General features: G+C 48.2%; 1 protein-coding gene across 7 annotated transcripts in view; it reads left to right on the forward strand.

Annotated features, from left to right (window-relative positions):
- The window catches only part of CDK12 (cyclin dependent kinase 12), a 59,788-nt gene extending 53,401 nt beyond the window's left edge, over positions 1-6,387 (forward strand). For 5 of the 7 annotated variants that reach the window (XM_090292962.1, XM_090292965.1, XM_090257185.1 and 2 more), the window contains 2 exons: positions 2,554-2,653; positions 5,597-6,387. The gene's annotated coding sequence lies outside the window, so the exon portion shown is untranslated. Of the gene's footprint in view, positions 1-2,553; positions 2,654-3,095; positions 3,234-5,596 lie in introns of all 7 variants that reach the window. The other 2 variants (XM_090292963.1, XM_090292964.1) reach the window with 2 other exon arrangements.
- The last annotated feature ends 15,508 nt before the right edge of the window (positions 6,388-21,895 follow it).

Consider the following 21,895-nt stretch of genomic DNA (forward strand, 5'->3'; position numbering starts at 1 on the left):
CTGAGAGAGCCTGAGACTGGGGCCTAAGAAACCAAAAGAATAATTAGTACCACTTGTTCTTCCTTAAAAATGGCCTGAGACCCTGAACACTTTGCTCTAGTGACCTGATATCTCAGTATGTTCCCAACTGAACTTAGGAAGTTCCCTAGCTCTAGGCACTGACACCCTGCACAGGTGCTTCCATCCTTCAGGGTGTAGCAGCCTCCAGCAGTCCACTCCACTGGGTCCCTGCCTCTAAGACAGTCACTTTTTAGCCCAGAGGGTGGGGGTACTTGTGCTTTTCAGGGAAAAAAAATCTCTTTACAGTTGTTTTAAGATAAGTATCTTTGTTAGTGTGAGTGTGTTGGAGAGAAGATGGCAAAGACAGAGTGGGAAAGTTCAGCCTTCTGTGCCCCCAGCACAAACCTGCAGAGCTCGGGATGATCTAGATGTTTGCAGCCTGAGTGATGGGAGGATACCCCAGGACACCCCAGGGCTCTGAGCTGAAAAAGGTGTCAGAAAGCAGGATGGGGAGGGAGGCTGCTTTGGCCTGCGAGCCTCACACTGACCTCCTACAGTGTAATGTCTCTGCCAGGGATTCAAGTGGCCGTGGGTCCTTTATGGGAATGAGGTACCCCACAATTGATCCTCAGTCTTCATGAAGCCCTCTCAGGCTGAACAGGCTAAGGGAGATGACAGAGGTTCTCCTCCTCCCTCCTACCCCCATGCCCGAGGGCCCCTCCCCAGGAGGACAGCTTGATTAAACAGTCGGTGCTGCTGGAATTACTGCACAGCTGGCGCTCCCCCCAGCACCCTGAGCAGAGCAGCAGCACAGATTAAAATCTCCAATTAGCGTTAAAGTGAAGTGAGGAGGTACTGAGGCTGCCAAGGAGGCCAGGCGGGGACCCTGGGTCGGTAAACCACCCCTATTCCTGCCTGGATTCCAAGTGCCTCCCTTAGTCACCCCTTCTTTCCTAGCTCCTCTCCCAAGGCTCTCGTGCCCATTGGCTTTGCATTGCCTGGGGCCAGCAGACTTTACCAGGAGTGGTAGGGCTGGGGGCAGGTGCCGGGAACATAGCAAGTGTGGAGAATGAGAGTTATCAGCCCTCATCAAGGGAGATATCCTCCTCACAGCCTGCCAGGCAGCCAGGTCAAGGTAACTTGACACTACTGCTGTTTCTTTTTTTCTAGAGAAAGGGCAAACAGAACAAGTCTTTCCAGACCCTCTTAACCTATAACATACTGCAGATGTAGTGTCAATACAAACGTTTATCCTTGTATATTTTTTCCTATCTGACCCATTTACTCCCACCCAAATTATGTCTCCTTCCTTCTTCCCTCCCTCCATTCTTTTCTCAGTTTTCCTGTGGGCAGGGGAAGGCACAGCCTGCCTTGGGAACATTGCCATGCCCTGCCACCTGGGTCCCAGCCGCCTCTTTTTTTATCTTCTTTGCAGTGTAGGGAAGACCAGTGATATGCCAAGAATGGAGGATGCAGGCTCTCCCAATCCCCGCACATCACACCCCCACCTAAGGGCCCTCTATCATTTACACTTCTGCCCTTCACCAACCAAGCCCATGAGGAGGGCAGCACAGCTGGTCATGCCCTTTGACTTCACTCTGCCCCTTTAAGGGAAATGGAAGTGGGTACCCAGCTGACTGAACCTACTCACACCTCCAGAAATTACACACCAGGGCACAGTGCCACCCTCCCAGGCTGGCACATGCTACCTTGGCAGAGGTTCAAATAGCACCCCCCACCTCCATATCCCCACCCCTATGTCTTCCTCTTCTCTCTCCTTCTTTCTTCCTCTCTCTCTCTCTCTCTCTCTTTTCTCAGCTCAAAGCACAGCTGAGCCTTAAGGGGGGTGGGGGGAGGACCAAGCTGGGGCAAGGGGGATGGAGAGCTCCAATAGCACGTTTTCACCTGCCATTTAATTGGATGTATTTTTAATTAATGGGACCTCGGGGACCAACATGAGACAATCTGATCTCTAAATAGGGGCAGGGGAGGGATTGGGTAAGGGAGGAGGATTGGGCCACTGGGTGCGGTTACTGGGAACCCAGGCCCATCAATCACTGGCCACTTTGCGTTCTGGCATGGAGAATAGTGAGGTGGAGGAGGAGGGGAGGCACTGAGGAGAGGTGCCAGGATTTACCCCCAACTGCCAGGAGCTCCAAAAAGAATAGAACTGTACCGGTTGACTCAGGTCTGGGGCCCAAAATTGCAGCCAGGATATTAGGTAAGGCTGTTTTCTTGCTCCTAGGGTTTTGTCAAGTTGGGTTTGTCCCAATGAGTTCTATAAAATGAAGTGAAAGGATGATGGGGACAGAGGTTCAAAGAGAAAGCAAGGACAAGAGTTAGGGAACATAGAACAAGAGACTGTGGAGAGAGAGGAGAAGGGCAGGGTTCAGAGATATTTCTGTATGTTTAGACATAAAATAAGTACCATGAAGATTATATGCAGAACAACATGCAAATGAGGCTTGGTGCCTTTGGGGTATGAATCATAGAACCTTACTGTTGCAAGGAAGAGAACTTGGGGCTCATTTTGCTGAACTCTTCATTTTACAGACATGGAAAAGGAGACCCAGAGATGAGAAATCAGTTGAATTCTGTCCTGATGTTGCTTTGTGTTTCTGGATTTGGAGAATTCCTGGAAATACAGGGAAAGGTAGGTAGACAGGACGTAGAGAGGAAAGTCAAGGGAAGAGTGTCGGCAGTATATTATTTTCTGCTTGGAGTCTCGTGTCTCTGGTCCCTGAGTCTTGGAAGCAGTTCAGGGGAGTCAGGCAGATGCACTAATGGGGGGACATTTCCCTTATACAGCCAGTTCCAAAGATTATCTCATCTATTCCCTTGCTTCTAGGCAGACAGATCCAACCCTACCCCCACTCCCATGGGATTTTACCATATTTTGTAAGGTCCACAGAGAAAGAAATGCACCAACTACCCCAGTTCCTTAACCTAGAAATAAATCCCCCAATGATGACTAAATATTGGGCTTTTCTGAGATTTTATCACAGGTTTCCCTGATGTAATATAAGCTGCTAGAGAAAATTAAGACAAAAAATATATAGTAAGGAATGGTCTTATCCCTGTTGTCCATGCCTAAGCTGAGAACAGAGATGGAAATAAAACTCCAGGCCCTGAAAGCTGAATCAGAAATGCCCCTGTATTCCTGTGGTGCTGTGGCCCCAGAGCTCTTAGGTCCCATCTGCTCCGTGTGGTGTTGGTGCATGCTGGAGTGAACGGTAGGTTTCCTGCTGTCCTCATCCCCACCCCCTGCTACCTTCACTATTCAGACACTATGGTTAAGAAGGGAGAGAAGGAAGAAAAGGGACGTTCCCGCCAGGTTGCCAAAGATGGCATTTCCTGGCATCACCTTCCTTCCTGAAAAAGTTTAACATTCTTTGTTCCATGCTTCATGAGACTAAGTTGGGGTGAGGGTGAGGATGGGCAGAAAGCTTGCAAAGCAGTATGGGTGGAAACTTTGTCTTACTCTCCAGCCCCCAACACCCTTTCCCCACTCCCAGAATTGTCTTCTCCTCTTAGTACCCCATTCTATATCCTCAAAGGCCCTGATCAAGAGCAGGATGTACCTCTCTTTAAGTGTCCCCATCCTCACCCTGCCCTATCCTTAGACCCTCAGGATCATCTCTTGGCTGTCTGATTCTCTGCCTTCTCTACTGCCAACAAGATGAGAAGGGCCTCTTGCATCCCTCAAAACAGTCTGGAAAGAATCCTTCCAGCTCGCCTACTGCTTCTGAGAGCCTGCAGGGGTTGGGGTAGGGTAGGAGAACTGTACCAGGAGTTGAAAAGGAAGATTATTCTATCAGGGGAGATCAGGAAGAAGCCTGAAAGTGGGGACAAGATAGAGAAAATTAAGGAACTGAGAGGCCTATAGTTCCACCTGTGGGGCTGGCTGCCCAATGTAGGGCTGGTTGTTCATATTGAATATTTTGGGGGATATTTATTCAATGGCTCCTGTTTACAGAGCCCCTGTTTCTTCTCTGAAACACAGAGCAGTGGAGAAGAGCATGCAGTGAAGAAGGAGGGGGAGCTCTGGCCAGGTGGCTCAGTTGGTCGGAGTGTCATCCCGTATACTGAAAGGTTGCAGGTTCAATTCCCAGTCATGGTACATCAATGTTTCTTCTCTCTCCCCCTCTCCCTCTTTCCCCCTCTCCCTCCCTCTCCCTCCTCTCTCTCTAAGATCATAAATGTATTCTTGGGTGAGGATTAAAAAAGAAAAAGCAGGGGAGAGGATGTCAGGCTTTCATAGGCCCTTTTTCTTACTCCTTGCCCACCCCTACTCCAATATTGGAGGCATACTTGAGGGGCTAAAAGGCTCTTAAAGCATTCAATCTGGATTCTGATGTTTCTCTAAGGAACAAGGCCTTCCTTCCCCCAACCTTGCCTCATATTACCAAGATTCAGCCAAGGTGCCAGATCTTCAGCCCTGGAGTCAAAGCCCGCAGTCTGCCCTTGAGTCCAGAAGAAACCCTGAACCTTTACAGGGGAAGAGGGATAGACTTGAAGTAGTACAGAGGTAGCAGCACCCAGAATCTCCTGCACTCTAGAGAAAAGGAAATCATTGGGGAGCTTAATATTGGTCCAAGGTTTAGCTTTTACTCTGTTAGGACCCCTTTCCTACTTCTCCCACAGTGTGTCCCACTGGATGGAGCAAGATCTGGATATTTGAACCTCATTTTGACACCTTGAAGGTTGTCCTGCAGATCCCCTCTCTAGCTCCCACAGCCATGGAGGAGGGGAAGGAAGGCATCTCAGAGGTGGCCATGCCATTATGTCTGTCAGCACCCAGGGAGAGAGGTCAATGAAAAGAAACTGACCAGAGAGGGATCCAGGAGGAGATGCCTGCTCCTGGAACAGCCTCTTTACCCCATTCTTTCCTGCACCCCTTCTCACATGCTGGCAAAGCTGTATGGCCAAGGGTGCCAGATTTCCTGGCTGGCGAGCCTGTTTTCTGTGTGGGCAGCCAGCTCCGCTCTGCACAGAGCACATGCTGGGGTCTCCTGCACTCCTTTGCTCAACCTTCTCAATGTATGTGTGTTGCAGGTTCCTAGAGATAAAGAAGGGGGCCCTGGCCCTGCATGTAGGAAGATGGTGGGCTCTGGGGCCCTTTGGGTGCATATCTGCTTGGCTGGAGGAAGGGGGAAGGAGAAGGCTGTTGGCAGCTCAGCTGAGCTCAAGGCTGTGGTGACTCATAGCAGTTGGGGGCGGCTCATGAAAACAGCAGAGGGGGTGGAGGGCCCCAGTCTGCTAGAGCCCTCTGTTGCCCATTTCTCCCCACTCTGAACTCTGGGGATGAAGGTCTCTTATCTGGATTGTGGGGCAGAGGCCCTAGCTATGAAAGAAAAAAGGGAAATGGGAAAGAGAGCAGGGGAGGGTGAGCATCCCAGTGAGAGGCTTTCCAGTGAGGAGAGGAGAAGAGAGGCGAGTTAATTCTTGCTCTTACTGTAACCATTAGCTGCACAAACAAACAAACAACAACAAAAAAAAAAAACCCATTATTATAGGACCACTTGATTTCTATACTCTCTTCCCTGGAAATAGGCTCCATAGACCTTCAAAGGTGCTGATTCTCTCTTCCTTACAGGCCAGGTGGGCAGTATGCATCCTCTCCATCCTTTCTGAATCGTGAGGTTGTAGGGGATTCTATGAGATCACACCAGCAGCAAGGAGCCAGAAGATGGACCAGGAGAACCATTCACGCCTTTGACCACAGTCCCGGGGGCCTCCTTGTTTCAGCAAAGGGAAGCAGGGGTCTTGAATACCACTGTATCCAGATACATAATAATAAATAATCTCCTAAACTCAGAGAAGGACAAGCTAAGAGGAGGGGACTTCTCCAACAGAGCTCGAGTACTCATTTGCCTATTTCTATGCCTTTCATTGCTGGTGGCTCTGTTCTGCAGCTGGGGTGAGGGGCCTTCTGCTGGGATGCTCCTGGAGATCCAGAAATTGTTTTGGTTGGAGAAAAGAACAGATCAGCTGCTCTTCATGAAGGAACATGGGACCAGCTTTCACTCCCCCAGCTCTCCCTGACATCAGGAGCCCAGGGGTGCCTGCTGGAACACCCATAATAAAGCTCAGCTTTGACCTGAACAAGTAATCACTTGGCCCTGGTATAAAAGTGGTGCTGCGAGGGGGTGTACCAGGTGGGGTGCGATGTTAGAGTAAGTGAGTAATATAAGAATCATTCCTCAGTACCACATGCTTCTCCTCTTTCTCAAACCTCTCCCTGGCCCCCTTTTTCTTCCATGTCCCTTCAGCCAACTCCACTTCTAGCCATTTCATCCCCTCCAATCTGAGAAGACATGGGAAGTAGTTGTCTGTTCCCTATACTTTTCTCTCTCTTGCTCTCCTTTCCTCCCAACACCCAGCCAACAGTTAGTTATCCCATTTGCAGTCTTTCCACCAGTGAATGCCATCAGGATCTGAACCCAGAATTCCCAGCCTCTGCCACTCCTGGCTCTGAGACTGCCACTCTGACTGAGGCTGACTCATCAATCCTCATCCTCCCCACAAATGTAGCCAGGCCAAGACTGGTATGTCCACTGGTACCAAGGTCCCTGACCGGAAGCAGAGGGCAGCCCTAGGGGTGCTGTGGAGTCCAGCCCTAAATGCGTGTATGCCTGTGCATTGGGCACACTGGTTTATTAGTGTTATTTCAGCATTGTGATGCAGAGAGAGTAAGTGTAACAGCTGCTCCTTGCTTGCAGTGTTTATTGTTACCTAGAGACAACCTCCTGGCTTTTTCCCAGCTCCCCTTCCCCCCTAGCCCAGCCCCCTCCCTGCCAACAGTCCTACTCTCCCCACACTGATGGGAAATTTATAGCTTGCCCATACCATGCCATTAACCCTCTCCTATCCATAGGGTAGGTGGTGAGGGAAGTCCAAGTGAGCAGTGGGCATGCTTGTGCCCCAGCAGATTGCGTAGAAGAGTGGATGGAGGAGGAAAGATGGCAGAGGGAGGGACAAGACTTCCCCTCCCCAATCTGTGTGTCCAGACTCAGGCCCCAGTTGCCCTCCTGTTTCTCATGTTGAGAGAAAGAGCTTTGAACCTGGCCTTGGGATCCCGACATCCTCCTCACATGATTATTCTCTTTTCTGGGCCTCTCTACGGCCCCAGTTGGACTGCTGAGCAAGGGTAGTGAGGTAGTACTAAGACAGGAGGAACGAATACCAAGTGGCAGAACCCCCGGCCCCTGTCTTTCTATAGAGATGTTGTATCAAGACAGACAAGAAGCTCTGGCATAAGGAATGTTGGCCAGACCTCCACAGCTAGGTAGATGTCAAACACAAAGCTAACTGCTGAGGCTGGTGGGAAAAACTGCCCATGTTAACTTCACCCAAAACCTGGCACTAAGGTCCCGAGGGATTTGTGGGCCATCCTCCAAGCTTGTCTCCTTGTCTGGTTAGGCTGTTTCTTTCTGGTCCATTTTCTCCTGCTTTTGTTTGATACCCTGGGGAAGATCCAAGAGACCAATGGGACTCAAGCATTCTAGTCATGGCCTCAACAGAACTGGGGAAGGAGAAGCTCCTCTAGCCTCACCTGACCTAGAACCTTTCATGAAGGGGCACCATATCATATGTTCACTTTCTCCAATGCTAACAGGAGGAAAAGGGATCAGATTTTAGCAGAAAGGATAGAGATTAGTTAGACATATGGAAAAACATGGGATGTAAGACTTCAGAATGGACCTTCCCTTCAGAGATTTTGCTTCTGCCTGGGGTGGATTTGAGTCTGTACCTACTCAGTGGCATTGAATGAACAGGGTTATTTTCCTGGGGCTCCTGCAGATGTGGGCCTCAGTGCAGTCTTCACACAGTGCACCCCTCCTCAGTCCTGAATGGGTTCCTGGGCTAGCACTGCCATTCAGCAGCTGCGCTATTTTGGTAAGTCACTTAACCTCTTTGAGCCCTATTTTCCTTGTCTGAAATGCAGATGAACAACCTTTTAAGGTTGTGGAGAAAATTTAGTGAAATAATGTTTTTAAAGCACCTAGGACAGTGTCTGATACTCAGCAGGTGCTCAGTCAATGGGCTGATACAATAAAGCCTGTTACTGTTATGAAGTTAGCAGGGCTGACATTGCTTCAAAGACTCCATGAGTCCCCTGAAATTATAGTCCAGATATGTGTATATGCATATGCTGGGAAGAATGGTCATAGTTTTCTTCATGGTGTAGAGCCAGGCATGGCAGTCTCCTGGAAACGGAATAGCCTCAGTCCCTTGACTCATACTTCCCAATAAGCCAGTTCCCCCATTCCCATTCCTCTCAAGCCAGGAGCACTGTAGGCAGTGTTCTGCCTGGAAGTACAGCTTCATCTAGGGTGAAGCTTGGAGAGGCAGCCATTAGAATAGCAATACCTTGCATTTGCCAGGCACTTTATAGTTTGTTAAGTACATTTACCTACACTAGCTCTTTTGATACCCAGAACATCCTAGTAAAGTGAACTACCATGTATTGAGTGTCTACATTGTGCTGGGTGTACTTTATGTTTAAAGTCTATAAAATATTTAGTCACCTAGATATGCCATGAGGTTTATCTCCTATTTTTAATTCTTTAGATATTTTTACTGTTATAATACCACTATAAACATTCTAACACATAAAACTTCATGCATGTTTTATGATAAATTCCAAGAAGTGAAATTATTGGGTCAACAGATACAAATATCCACCCCTGTGGTTATGATCATTTTATTGATGTACCCTAATGAGAACAATATTTTTTAATCTTTCTCTTTGGAATTCTGTAATAGAAACACAAGGGCAGCCCCTTATCCCTTTTATACCCAGCAGAGACATTAATAATCTATCATAGCTTTTTTTTAGTTGAAGTAATAATAGATTCATGTGCAGTTTGTAAGAAATAATATCGAGATCCTTTGTACATTTTGTGTACTTTAATCCAATAGTAACATTTTGCAATACTACAGTATATCATAACCAGAGTATTGACATTGATACAATCCACCAATCTTATTTAGATTTCCCCAGTTTCACTTGTTCATATGTATCTTGTTATATGCAATTTTACTACCTGTACAAATTTGTATATCTACCGCTATAGCCAAGACACTGAATAATTTCAATACCACAAGGATTCCTCATGTTGTTGTTTTACAATCATGCCTACCTCACTCCCTCTGTAACCCTTGGCAACCACTAATCTGTCTTCCACTTCTAAAATTTTATTTCAATAATGGAGTCATGTATTATGCAACTTCTTAGGTTTCACTTTTCCCACTCAGTATAATTTCCTGGAGATGCATCCAAGTTTTTGTATGTATCAATAGTTTGGTTCTGTTATTTATTCTCTGGTATGGATGTTCCACGGTTTAACCATTCACCTGTTAAAGAATACTTTGTACTCTCACTTTGTACTCACTAGGAATTAATGAAGTTGCTCATTTTACTTGGTGTGCTGGATGTTTTATATTTACAATTTTTAAAAAGATTTTATTTATTTATTTATTTTAGAGAAAGGGGAAGACAGGGAGAAAGCAAAGGAGAGAAACATCGATGTGTGAGAGAAACATTGATCGGTTGTCTCTCGCACACCCACAACCAGGGACCAGGCCCACAACCCAGGCATGTGCCCTGATGGGGAATCAAACCGGCAACCTTTGGCTTTGCAGGATGATACCCAACTGCCCCATGCTGGCCAGAGTTATACAGTATTCCCTCACTTATCACGAGTATTATGTTCTAGAATCCCCTGCGATAGGTGAAAATCCACGAAGTAGGAACCTTACATTTATTTTAGTATTTATATATATTTTAAGGCTTTATAAACCCTTCCCACACACTTATAAACCATTCCCAGTCCCTTATTAACCTTTCCCACTCCTTATTAACCTTTTCTACATTTTTATAAACACTGCTTATGTTCTTAAACATATTCTACACTCTTAAACATATATAACTTTAACAATATATACAGTACTGCAAAATCCCGTGACATAGCGAAAAATCTGCGATAAATAATTAAATATAATATTTTCTTAAATCCCGCGATACAGTGAGGCCATGATAAGTGAACCATGATATAGAGAGGGACTACTGTATTTACAATTATTAAGCTTCTTAACCTTTCAGGCATGGCACTATTTTTTAAGATATATTTTTTATAAAGATTTTATTTATTTTTAGAGAGAGGGGAAGGGAGAGAGAAAGGGGGAGAAACATCAATGTGTGGTTGCCTCTCATGCGTCCCCAACTGGGGATCTGGCCCACAACCCAGGCATGTGGCCTGACTGGGAATCAAACCTGTGACCCTTTGATTTGCAGGCTGGTGCTCAACCCATTGAGCCACACCAGCCAGGGCTCTAAATATTTTATTGAGGTTTTTTTTTACAGGAGAGAGAGGAAGAGAAATGCACCTATCCATGCATTCAATGGCTGACTCTTGTGTGTACCCCAACCAGGGACCTAACCCACAACCTTGGCAAATTGAGACAGTGCTCCAACCAACTGAGCTACCTGACCAGAGCACATGGCACTATTATTATTTCCATTTCATAGATGAGGATAATGGAGTTTCACAGTAAATGATTTCACCACTATCCCATTCTATTAAATAGCAAAGAAGAGCCTGGAACCTATACCAGGCTTTGTCAGACCTTGACTAAGGTTTCTGAGAAAAGGTATTTGGAAGAGACATGTTGGAGGCAGGAAGAGCATTGGAGCAGCCTGGGTCAATTCAGGTCCTCAAAGCTAACTTGGGTTCACAGGTTAGAAGAGCAGCAGTGCCATGTAGCAGGGACAAAATGGCATGTGTCCTTGAAATTGTTTCCCCTTTGCCAGGACAGAACAAGACTGAAGGGGACAGAGCCCATAAGCAATCTTCCCACAGACCTGAGACCTGGCATGGGAAGAGGAGGATCCAGTCTTTGGTTTATCAGAGAATGAGCAGGGCAAGGTCCTCCTTGGAAATGGGAAGTTGAATGTACCTCTGACAGGTCTAAGAAAATTGAGGCCCATGACAAAGAGGGAGCACTCTATTCTGGAAGGGTAAAGGAGATGTAGCACCTTTCTTGGTTTTTGGTTGTGGTAAGGGTAACTACAGTTCATTTACACATGTACTACACCTTGGGCAGACTCAGCATCTGGAACATCGTACAGGGGGCAAACGAAGTGGAAGCAAAAATGCCAGTCCAGTGTTTAGTTCTGACTTCACCACTGCTTTTTCCCTCCAACTAAGTCAGAAAGAGTTGTAGAAATCATTTGGTCTGTCCCTCAGCCTCTGGGCACTGGTTGAAGCTGACAGGTGGAAACCTAGAGTTGGCCCAGACCTGATGGATGGTAGAGATGCCAACTTGCAGGAGAGAAGGTTTGGCTCCTCTCCTGGGAGCTGTGTCTGGCCAAAGGCTGCCTCCTCCCACCTCTTGCTGGAACCAGCTCTTTCATAGTTGATGTTACCATTGCTCCCTTGGCCTATTCCATTGACTGTGGACTCAACAATTTTCCCTTTCTACTTATGGCTCCAGAACCAGGCTGACCACACATATCACTCTTCTCCATCTCTCTTGGCCCATCAAAAAATGGCACATGTTCTCCCAGAAGCAGCCACCATTTTCAGCCATGCAGATAAACACTGAGGCCCTCAGCATTTATAGAGGCAACACTACATTGTTGAACCAACCAGAGCTATCCATTCTGCATCTCTGTCTTCTGGTTGGAAGTTCTTAGACACAATGGAGACCATTCTTTACTAGCTCTTATCCCCACTGAGATTTCCTGTCAGAGGTCCTAAATGTAGCTAGGAGACAGCTATCTTCCCTTGGAGCCAAAATGGCTCCTAACCAGGAAATAGCAGGACCCCTTCTTACTCCCTTTTTTTGGCTGCCTCTCTACTCCAGGTCCCCTTCTCTCCTGCCACTGCTTCCTTCCCATTCCTCCTTTCTCCTCTCTCTCTCTCAGCAAGTTTTTTATGTGATTACAGGCACTGCATGGTAATTAGTGCTAAACTCATTTGCACAACTACAGTTAATTGGCTACAACAATTAATTAATGTGTTGGAAATTTGGCACTGCAAAAAAAAGTTTGTCATCAAAAAAAGGGAAAAAAATGTAAGGTACCCATAAAAATTGAGAGCAGGCTTCAAAAGCCCAGCTGGGCCTCAAACTTTAGGCCAGCCTCAGATGCCTTCCCACTCTCAACTTCAATACATTTTCCTCCTTCCTCTTTCATTTTTTTCCTCTTCCTTTTCCCCTTACCCTTCTCCCCTCTCTCATTCCCCCCCCCCTTTTACAACTTCAGCAAACCGATTTTCCTGATAAAATATAGCATGACTAATGGCTAGAGCATGTAAAAATCATTGGGAAAATGTCCTTGGAAGACGAATGCATTTTCAGCAGAATAATTAACTTAATTAACAAATTCACATGCATATTCATCAGGCTATTAATGTCTTCTCGGCTCAGCTTGATGAACATTGCGGTAATAACCATCTCATTTACATACTGCATTCTACTGCGATCCAAAACAGAGACAACATACAGGCATACACACACACACACATACACTTGCACAAATACACACAACATGCCTGGGCCACTTTGATTTCCAGGTTGGCTGTGTGTGTGAGAGAGAGAGAGAGAGAGTGTGTGTGTGTGTGTGTGGGTAGGAACCCCGAGGGGTGGTGTGATCTTCAGAGGGTCATGAGTGAGGTGGGGTAGGGGTGTCCACATGTGGATGTCTGAGCGAACTTTAATTCGTTCTCTCTCCATCTCTCTCTCTCTCTTTCTCTCTCTCTCTTCCTCTCTCTCTCTCTCTCTTTCTCTCTCCCCTTGTTTCCTTTCCTCTGTGTCGTTTTCTTCTTCTCTCATGCCCCCCCCCCAAGTCTCTCTAGGGAAAAACTTGGTATCTGTGCCAACTTTTTCCATCCTCCCCTCCTCCCTCTCTCTCCTCCCTCTCTCTCCTCCTTCCCCACTTCCAACTGCTGCCAGCCGGCATCAGCACCGAATTGCCATCTCCTTGAGCTCTCTGTGGAGCAATCTCAGAGAGCAGTAAGGTGTGACGCGGGGCTCTGCCGGCTTCGCAGCACCGCCTGCGGAAAGAGCGCAGGATGGCGGAGGAAGATTAAGAGAAATCGCAAGCAGGGCTGGGCTGCCATTGGTGTGTGCAAACGCCGAGGAGGAAGGGAGAGGGAGAGCGAGGAGCGGGGGTAGAAAGGGCGGGGGGACCAGCAGCTGTCGGCCTAATTCTTCTAACACTCTGCTTGTGGTCATATTAGAAAAACAGATTATGCCCCTCGGTGCCACTCACTTATACTTGACAATAGTTAATGTTCTATATCTCCATTCTTGGGTCTTGACAACAGTGGACTTCAGGTCAAGGAGAATGGGAGTGTGGGTGGCCAAGGGGCACCAGAGACCCTACCCCCTCACTCTCCTGACCTCCAACCCCAGTCTCTACCAGCCCTCTGGAAAGCAAGCCTGGGCCAGAATTTGCATCTGATGTCACCACTTGGCTCTGCTCTGCTTTTTGCAGCCCCTTAGGAGATGCAGAGGTCAGAGGACACCTGGGGGAAGCCCTTTCCCCTGAAAAGTCATTGCCCCTTTAGAGTCTCAATATGTCACATTAGGGCGAAGTAAGACCAGCTTTGTGGCACCCCCTTAAATCAGGAGATGGAGGATCAGAGAAAGGGGTCCATGATTGTGCTCCATGAGAGGGCTACAGAAAAGCCATAAGCAAAACAAGGCCAGGATTGTTTCTAGATTGCTATGGAAACCAGGTTCCCTCCTCCTGGCAGAAAGAGAGGGCTGCCTGAGGCCTTCCTCCTTCCACCAACCCTGCAGGCTGTAAAGGTGGAGTTTGCTAAGGCCCTGAAAATAGGGCTGGTCTTGGAGGGAAAACCAACCATTCCTAGCAGCACTGTCTGCCAGACCAAAGCCCTTTGACCCCACCTTCCCTACCCTCTCACCCCAAAATTCAGTCAAAGGAGGCTTTTCCTCTCAGTGCCATGTCCTCTGTGGAGACCTGTTGCTTAGCAACCACTAGTGCCTTCTTCCTAATAACTTGCAGGGACTGAGAGATATAATATGTCTCTACATTCAATTTCCTTCCCTTGTCTATTTATATTTAATAACCGAAGCCCTGTCTTGGGTTCTCTTGGCACTTGTTTTAGAGTACTTTTAGAGGGAGTAAGCTGCAGCCTGAAGAAATAGTTATACCTGATGAAGAACTTCCAAACAGGGAAGAATGGGAGAAGACTGGAGTAGATAGAGAAGTTTTTTAAGTGTATGTAGGGGGGCGGGGGGGATTTAGAACTTGGAATGTGGGGAGAGGATGTCCCCAGGGATTCCTAAGGTCTATTCGAGGACCTGGAGTAGATCCTAACTGCTTCCAGGACTGACATTTTCCACTCCCCACACCCTGTCCTGCCCCTCCTTCCTAGCAACTTTCAGTCTAGAGCCCTCTCATATTTCCATATGTGGGAGGCCCGTCCCTCTGGGGCTGTCCAGTTTCCTAGTCTCCGGATGTTGGTATTCAGGAGGAGGCTGTGTAGCTATATGTCCAACAAGGCCTGGGTGTCTCCTAGTTTTTCAGTCACAGGGAAGGAATTCTGAGCTCTCTCCTAGAAAGCTCCAGAACTGAGCTGGCCATGGAGGTTGTACAGTAGCATTGAAAATGAGAAACAAGGAAGGCCTAAGTATAGCCTACCGGCTGCATGCGGAGTCAGAAGACCTGGGTCTTAGCCCCCTCTTCTTATTCTCCTATGATCCTAGTTATTCAATTAATCTTTTCCTTGTTGCTTCACCTGCAGATCAATAATAATGTTTACCTCCTTGGACTTTCATGGGATCAATGTAAAGTAATATGTAAAAGGAAACACTGAAAACTGTCAAATTTAACTAAAATATTATTTTAAGGTCTGGAAAAGGTCTGACTGCTGGGAAGAGGCAGGCATCATGAATCCAGTCTCGCCCTGGTAGGAACTCCATTGGTTTGTTAGTCAGAGAGGTATGATTCTTTGCTCTCTAGTTGGTGGGGTGGGAAGCTATAAATCAAAATCAAACGCAAATGTGTCTAGGGAAATTAACACACAGCATCCCCATCACCTTCCTCACTTCCAGTCCCAAACTCTGACCTCTAGTCCTGAGTGACCAAGACAAAAGCCCCGCCAACACTCAACCCTGAACTTTCCATCCTTCTGGGTCAGCACCTTCCCTGCATTTGTGCTAGCTCACAGACTGTGCAGTTTCACCCTCATACCCCCCTTCTCAGTACCTCCTCCAACCCGAACCTTCTGTGGGAGACAGATGGGGTGTCTGCATGGAAAAGGCTCTGGGCTCTACGCCGCCTTGGGTGGGCAGACCCCCTCCCCATCTCCCACTACTCCTCCTCTCCCTACCTAAGACACTCAGATTCACCCCAGGCAGCTTTGGGAGCTGCTGAGGATTCCAACTCTCTTCCTTTCTCAGCTCAAGAAACAGAGCCAGAATGGCATCTTTCTCCAAGACCCAGGCCCCAGCCCCTCTTTGTAGAAGACCAATGCAGAAGAGGAATTAGATTAGGGAATGGTAGAGCTCCATGTGAAGCTACTAATGTGGAGAGGCAGTGAGAGGCCCAGAATCCCTCACTGAGGACTAGATGGCTGGGTTTGGGTCCTGAGTTGATAGAAGATGCTGAGCCTAAGCAGCTCCTTTGTTCCAGAAACCTGGGGTCCCTAGAGGGAGGCTTAGCTTGGGGAGGGGGAGAAAGAGAGCTAACACTACAGAGCACCAACTGTGAACCAGGCATGATGCCAGAGCCTTTCCATACTTGTAGTCACAACTAGCAGGTGAGGAATCAGGACGAATGGGTGTCTCATGAGCTCTCAGCATCTCTCAGCACAGTTGACCACCTCCTCCTCTGATTCTATGATGTCACTGCCAATTCTACTACTCTGGCTGCTCTTTCTCTGTCTCCTTTGCAAGCTCATCCTCAGTTCCTTAGGCTCAGCCAAGTCCTTCGATTATGTACTTGCATGGCACTATATACCCCTTCAGAGCACCTAGAACAGTTATTTCACACTTATTTGTGTAGTCATTTGAATAATGATCTTATTTTGCCACCAGATGAAAAGTTCCACAAGGACAATGACCATGTCTGTACGTGTACACCTGTGTGCTGCTAGTGCCCAGCATAGTGCCTAGCATAAAGCAGCTGTTTGGTAAATATTTGTTGAATGAATGAATAAATGACAAAATGATATCTCTCTTGCCTACACTCAGCTTTTTAGCCACTCCCTCACCCCAGAGCTCACTAACCCCCAATGTGTGGACCAGGGAACAGGGTGCCTGGGAGGTCATCTCCTTGAAAAAACCATCAGGGTAGGACTAGCCCAAGTTCCAGGATACAGGGCCTCTACCCTGCTAACACCTGGCCCTGCCTGTCTATTCTCCAGCTTCTCCAGGGATTGAGCGAATTCACAGCCCCAACAACTCCTCCCCATATAGGGGCCTGAGATCACTCGTGAGCTGGAAGGGAGGATTTCCATCAGAGAAGTGTCTCTCTTTTCTGCCTTAGCTAAGACTGCAGAGACCATCTGCTGCTACCCTGCTGTTTGTTTCTGTCCTCTTCCCATGAACTTCAGGGAAGAGGATGGTTTGACCAAGTGGGAGGGATAGATGGTAAGAGAAGGTGATGAGCCTCAGCCAGGTGATTGGAGCAGAGAAACACAGGATGCAGCAGCTTCGAGTTCTTTGAGACTGCACTCTCTAGACCCTAGGAAGAAAGGAGTGGACCAAACGATCTCTGGGAGGTGGCCAGCCTTCAGCCCAGGCCTTCATTTGACCTTTTTCCTGCCCTTGACCTCAGGCAATATTCATGAGCCTATAGGAAGTTAAAGTTAGGCCAGCTCCTTGTTCTCCCTGGCCACTCCCCATTCTAACCAACTGCCCAGTCCAGAGCATCTCTCCCACCCAGCTCAGCACCAATATCCAGTCCTCACAGCTACCCTTCATCCAGTGTCCTTATCCTGACGGTACCCCCTCAGCACACAGGTATCTGAGGTCATAGATCTGGAATCTACTCTAGGCAGTGTTGCTCTCTCAGACCCTACCTCTTCTCTGGGCACCTAATGAAGTAGAACAGCTCAGGCCATGGACCAAGTCCTTGTGTCCTCATCAAAAAAATCTGTCTCCTCCAAGATGATAACCCTATGGGGAGGGGGATGAGACAGGCATAGGGGAGAAACCCCAATCCTGCCTCAGCCCTCACCCCAGATTCCACTGCAGGCACAGATTGAGGGTGAGGGCCAAGACAGCTACGGAGGCCTGCACTCACATGCCCCTGCACAGGCCTTCATGCCTCTGAGCCCCCCTCCCCTGTATGTGGGCCCCTCCTGGCCTCGCCCAGCTACCTGTGCTGCTGCTGCCACCAAGCCAGCCTTCTTTTATTCATGCGTTGTTTTATTGCTGGCAAATGCTGCTGCTTGCTGCTGTTAGAGGTGTTCCTGCCAAATCCATCCCAACATCTTGGCCTGGCATCAGGGCGGCATGCTAATGTGGAAATTTAAAGAGCTGCTCAGCTTTAAATTGGAATTTTAAATGAGCAGCAGTGCTCCAGAGGGACCCCGGCAAAATCGAACAGTATCTGATCCACCCTTCCTACTCCCACTCCTATGGAATCACCCCACTTCCCCGCACCTCTCTCCTTGATTTGGACACTAGAAGAGGGCGTGGTGTGGGACACACTATGGGAAGAAGGCGCTACCAGAGCAGAGGAATTGGAGCAAGATGGAGTCATTTGTGTCAGTAAGGGGTTAGGATTCCCCCCACTGAGGACTAAGGAGGGATCTCCTGCTTGCTGTCATGGGAAAAGGGAGGCAGGCAGAGACCCCAGAGGGGAGCGGGGCTGGGGATGGTGAAACTGATTTGCCTACCCCACTTTCCATTTTACCAGGAAGCAAGAAGAGAATGGTCAGAGCAGAGCAGTAAAGTGGAATTCCATGAAGACACTCACGTGCAACATAGTTGTGCAAACTGGGATGTGTGCACAGAGCTGTGCGTGCAGGTCAGGATGATTGCTGAGGTGCCTGTAGCACATGTACACACAGCTCACATGTTGCCTGTGCATGGAGAGGAATTATTCACATATGCAGGGCCATCTTTCTTCCCATATCCAGGCCCCTGTCTTAACCAGAGCAATCTGGTTTCTACAAGTTGCTAGCCTGAGCTATGCTCCAGGTTTTTCCATTAATCCTAATGTACTAATATTCCCCAGCTCCTGGCAACTATCTTGAGTCAGCTGTGGTGGCGACAGAGCCCCCAGCAACTCTGGGGCACCTGAGCTCATTTTGTGCATCGTCATTGGCTACAGTATGGTGCCTTCTCTGGTGACCATCAGATGACAGGTTCTGGTGACCATCAGATGACAGGTTCAGACCTCTCCTCTGGGAGAGGTTGTCTTTGTTTTAGAGGTAAGAGGGGGCTAATGGTAGGTGAGAGAAGTAGAATCTGTGCCTGTCTGTGATTCTCTTTCCTCCTTACCTGTCTCCAGGAAACAGGTGAACCCTCATTATCAGAAAACATATTGAGTGCCTACCCTCAAGGAAACAGTGCTTAGTTTAGCACAGTGCCTCACAATTTTCTGTGCTGGGTTGATGACAGCCCCAAGAATCTGGATGTGCTATCCCAATTGGAGGATCCACAATAACTTGCATGGTAACCTCAGCCTAATTAGTGTTAGACTGCCAGGCCAAAGGATGCTCCCTGACCTTCCCCAGGATCCCCACTCCCTCAAAGAAGGAGCCAGCTTCTTCACAGGCTGGTGTGGCTGCCAGCCAAGAGGCTTGGGGCAGTCCTGGGGCATGCAGCTGGCACCTGCCCACCAGATCTCCAAGCACCATCCTCCCCCACTCTAGCCCCAGTCAGATGGCCCCTGGGCTACACAGAGTCAGAGCTCATTGCTCCCCATTCCCAGAATAAACCTCAAGCTGGAGAGCCCATCATCTTTCCACGGTAACCTCCAAGATCCCTCACACAGACTATACTAAAAATCTACCAGGCACTTTTCCAGGCAGGACCAAATACTTAATATAGTAGGGGTTGGGGTGGGACTAGGTAGGAGGCCTTGAGAGGTGAGGCCTGGGCTGGAATTATGGGAGAAGTTGCCAAGTTCAAGAGATGGTTGAGGAAGAACTCAATGGGAGTAAGAGAATGGTGGGGCATGAAGTGAAGGGGCTGAGTAATCTGCCTCTCTCATCTAATTAGCAACATGTAAATAATATGCAAATCACCCCCTCTTTGTTTAGAGACCACAGGGCCTGTGCTTTTTGGAAGCAGGCTACAGAGGGACCACCAGGCAGTATCTCTGAGACCCTCAGACATGAGCAGCTTAGGCTCAAGAGAGAGACCACAGTGCAGCCATCTGGCTCTAGCTTATTTCTGGGATGGACTCACTTTCTATAGGCCTCAATTTCCCTATGTGTGAGATGGCAGGACTGGACTGGATGGACTCCAAGGCTTCTGCCCAGTACTGACAGTCTAGGGTTCTCTGATCAGGGACCCAGTGCCAGCACATTGTGGAGGGCTTGATTCCATTCTGGGGGAGAAACTACTTGGCTCTCTTGCCCCTGCTGCCCATCTCAGCAGCTCTGTCATGACACCCCCAACATCTCCAGGCACTTGCCATCCCAAATGTATGAGCAGATTCTGAAGGCAATGTTAGTGCCTTTAACCTACTTGGTGCCTTTAACCACATTGTTTCCTCTGCTTGGAATGTCCTTTCTGCTTTAGTCCCTTACCTAGCTAACTCCTTCTCTAACTCAACAGCCTTACCTACCTTACCCTTCCACCTTCTGGGCATTGCTTCCTTCTCTTATTTCCCACTAGGCTGTGAACTCCTAAAGGTTAGGTACTAGGTTTTGTTCAAGATGGAATCTCCAATGTAAATGTATTAGTTTCCCAAGGCTGCTGAAATAAATTACCACTACCTTGGTGGCTTAAAACAAATTTACTCTACTGGAGGCCAGTAGTTCAACATCAGTTTCACTGCACCAAAATCAAGATGTTGGCAGGACTCTGAGTGATCTCTCTGGAGGCTCTACGGGAGAAATCTGTTCTTCCAGCGTCTAGTGGCTGCTGGCATTCTTTTGCTTATAGCCACATCACTCCAATTTCTGCCTCTGTTCACATCTCCTTCTGCTCTTCTGTGTGTGTATAATCTCCCTCGGCCTATATCTTACAAGGACACTTGTGGTGACATTTAGAACCCAGCCAGATGATCCAGGCAGGATAATCTCCCTACATCAAGATTCTTAATTTAGTCATGTCTGCAAAGATCCTTTTCCCAGATAATGTAATATTCACAGGTTCTGGGGATTAGGATGTGGACATATCTTTGGGAGCCATTATTAGACTACCAAAACAAGTGAATATATCTTTAAATTTGTTAAGCATCTACCACATGCCAGACACCACACATACATTTATCTCACTGCATTTAAGTCTCCCAATAATCCTGAAAGGTAGATAATTATGTCTCTACAGATGAGGAAACTGAATGAGGCTCAGGGACATTGAGTCACCTGCTCAAGCTGACATAGCTAATAAGTGACAGAGCCAGGGTTTGAAACCAGATCGGCTTGGTTCCAACGCCAGCATGGTTTTTGCCTCACCAATACCTCCAAGCCTATCCCAGGCCCTGGCACAAATTTCTTACCTGAATGAATGTGCAGAAACAGAGAGATGGACAAGAGAAGGAGAGATGAGGCCCTGTCTTCCTAATGATATTGACTCAGGCTTTCTTTTGCCAAAGCCCTCTTACCACCCCCCTAATCCTCCCTCGCCACCCCTGACCCCTTGTTTCAGAAGCCTGGAATCTCCCCCAGTTTGTAGCCCTTTGCCAACTACTGCTGCCCAGACGGGTGGCACAGTGCCTGGACTTCAGGCAGAAGATATCTAATCACAGAACCAGAGGGATCTCTGGAGGTCACCTCTTCTACCCCTCTGCGCATATACAGGCCTGCAGGACAGGGCAGAGAGGGTCAGGGTAGTGGGCAGAAGGAAAAATTAGCCACCTCTTCCTTTAGCTATCCGTTCTCCTTACTTCTTACATAATTTATATTGGGAAGTCCTCACTCAGGTCTAACCTTCCAGATATCATGATGTAATGAAAGCTGACCAGTCAGATTGCTCAAGATTGTCCAAAACATAAAATGAAATTGTAGCTAAGTACCTCCACCTCCCTGGGCCTCTAATTCTTCATCTTTAAAATGTAATCGATAACAACGATAATAATGCATCTCACAGGAAAGAAGTGTCACGGCCAGGAGCAAGGGAGGTGCTGCAGGAATATTTTGTAACAGCCCCTCAGCCATCCAACCGAAGCCCCTTTATCCTGGGTAACAGGGCTTTGCTCACCTCAGCCAGTCTGGTCTGCCTTGCGCGCTAGACTGTGAACTCCTGTTGGCAGGACCTTGTCCATTTGTTAATCATGCCCGTTCTCCTCCCCCATTGTCTAGCCCGTCCTTGGGCACGTAGGCTCGATCTACATTTGACAAGCAAGTGACGGTATCAGTCGGACCCCAAGACCCGAGAGGCACGGAGCCTGACTTCCACCATCAACCTTTCTGGGCACGACCTTTTCCCCTGGGGTACGGGAGGCTGCGGCGGCGATGAAAAGATGCTCTGCAGCTTTAAAATTCCTCTCGGGCGTCCCGGTTGCCAAGGCGCGGTTGCCAGGGGCCTGCGCGGAGAAGAGTCGGGCCTCCGCGCATCGGCTCGGTGCTTCCGCCGCTGCAGCCGCTGCAGTCGCCGCGGCTCGGCCGAGCCGCGCTCCGCTCGCCGAACCGTCTGGCGGACTTGGCACCGGCCCCGACTCCTTGGTGCCCCCGCGGTGCGTGGCAGGCTGCGGCTTCATTATCCTGATTGATTCCTCCTGCTCCCCGACACC

Source organism: Furipterus horrens, unplaced genomic scaffold (genome assembly GCF_987537825.1).
Source record: "Furipterus horrens unplaced genomic scaffold, mFurHor1.1.pri manual_scaffold_11, whole genome shotgun sequence".
In the NCBI taxonomy this organism is placed as follows: Eukaryota; Metazoa; Chordata; class Mammalia; order Chiroptera; family Furipteridae; genus Furipterus; species Furipterus horrens.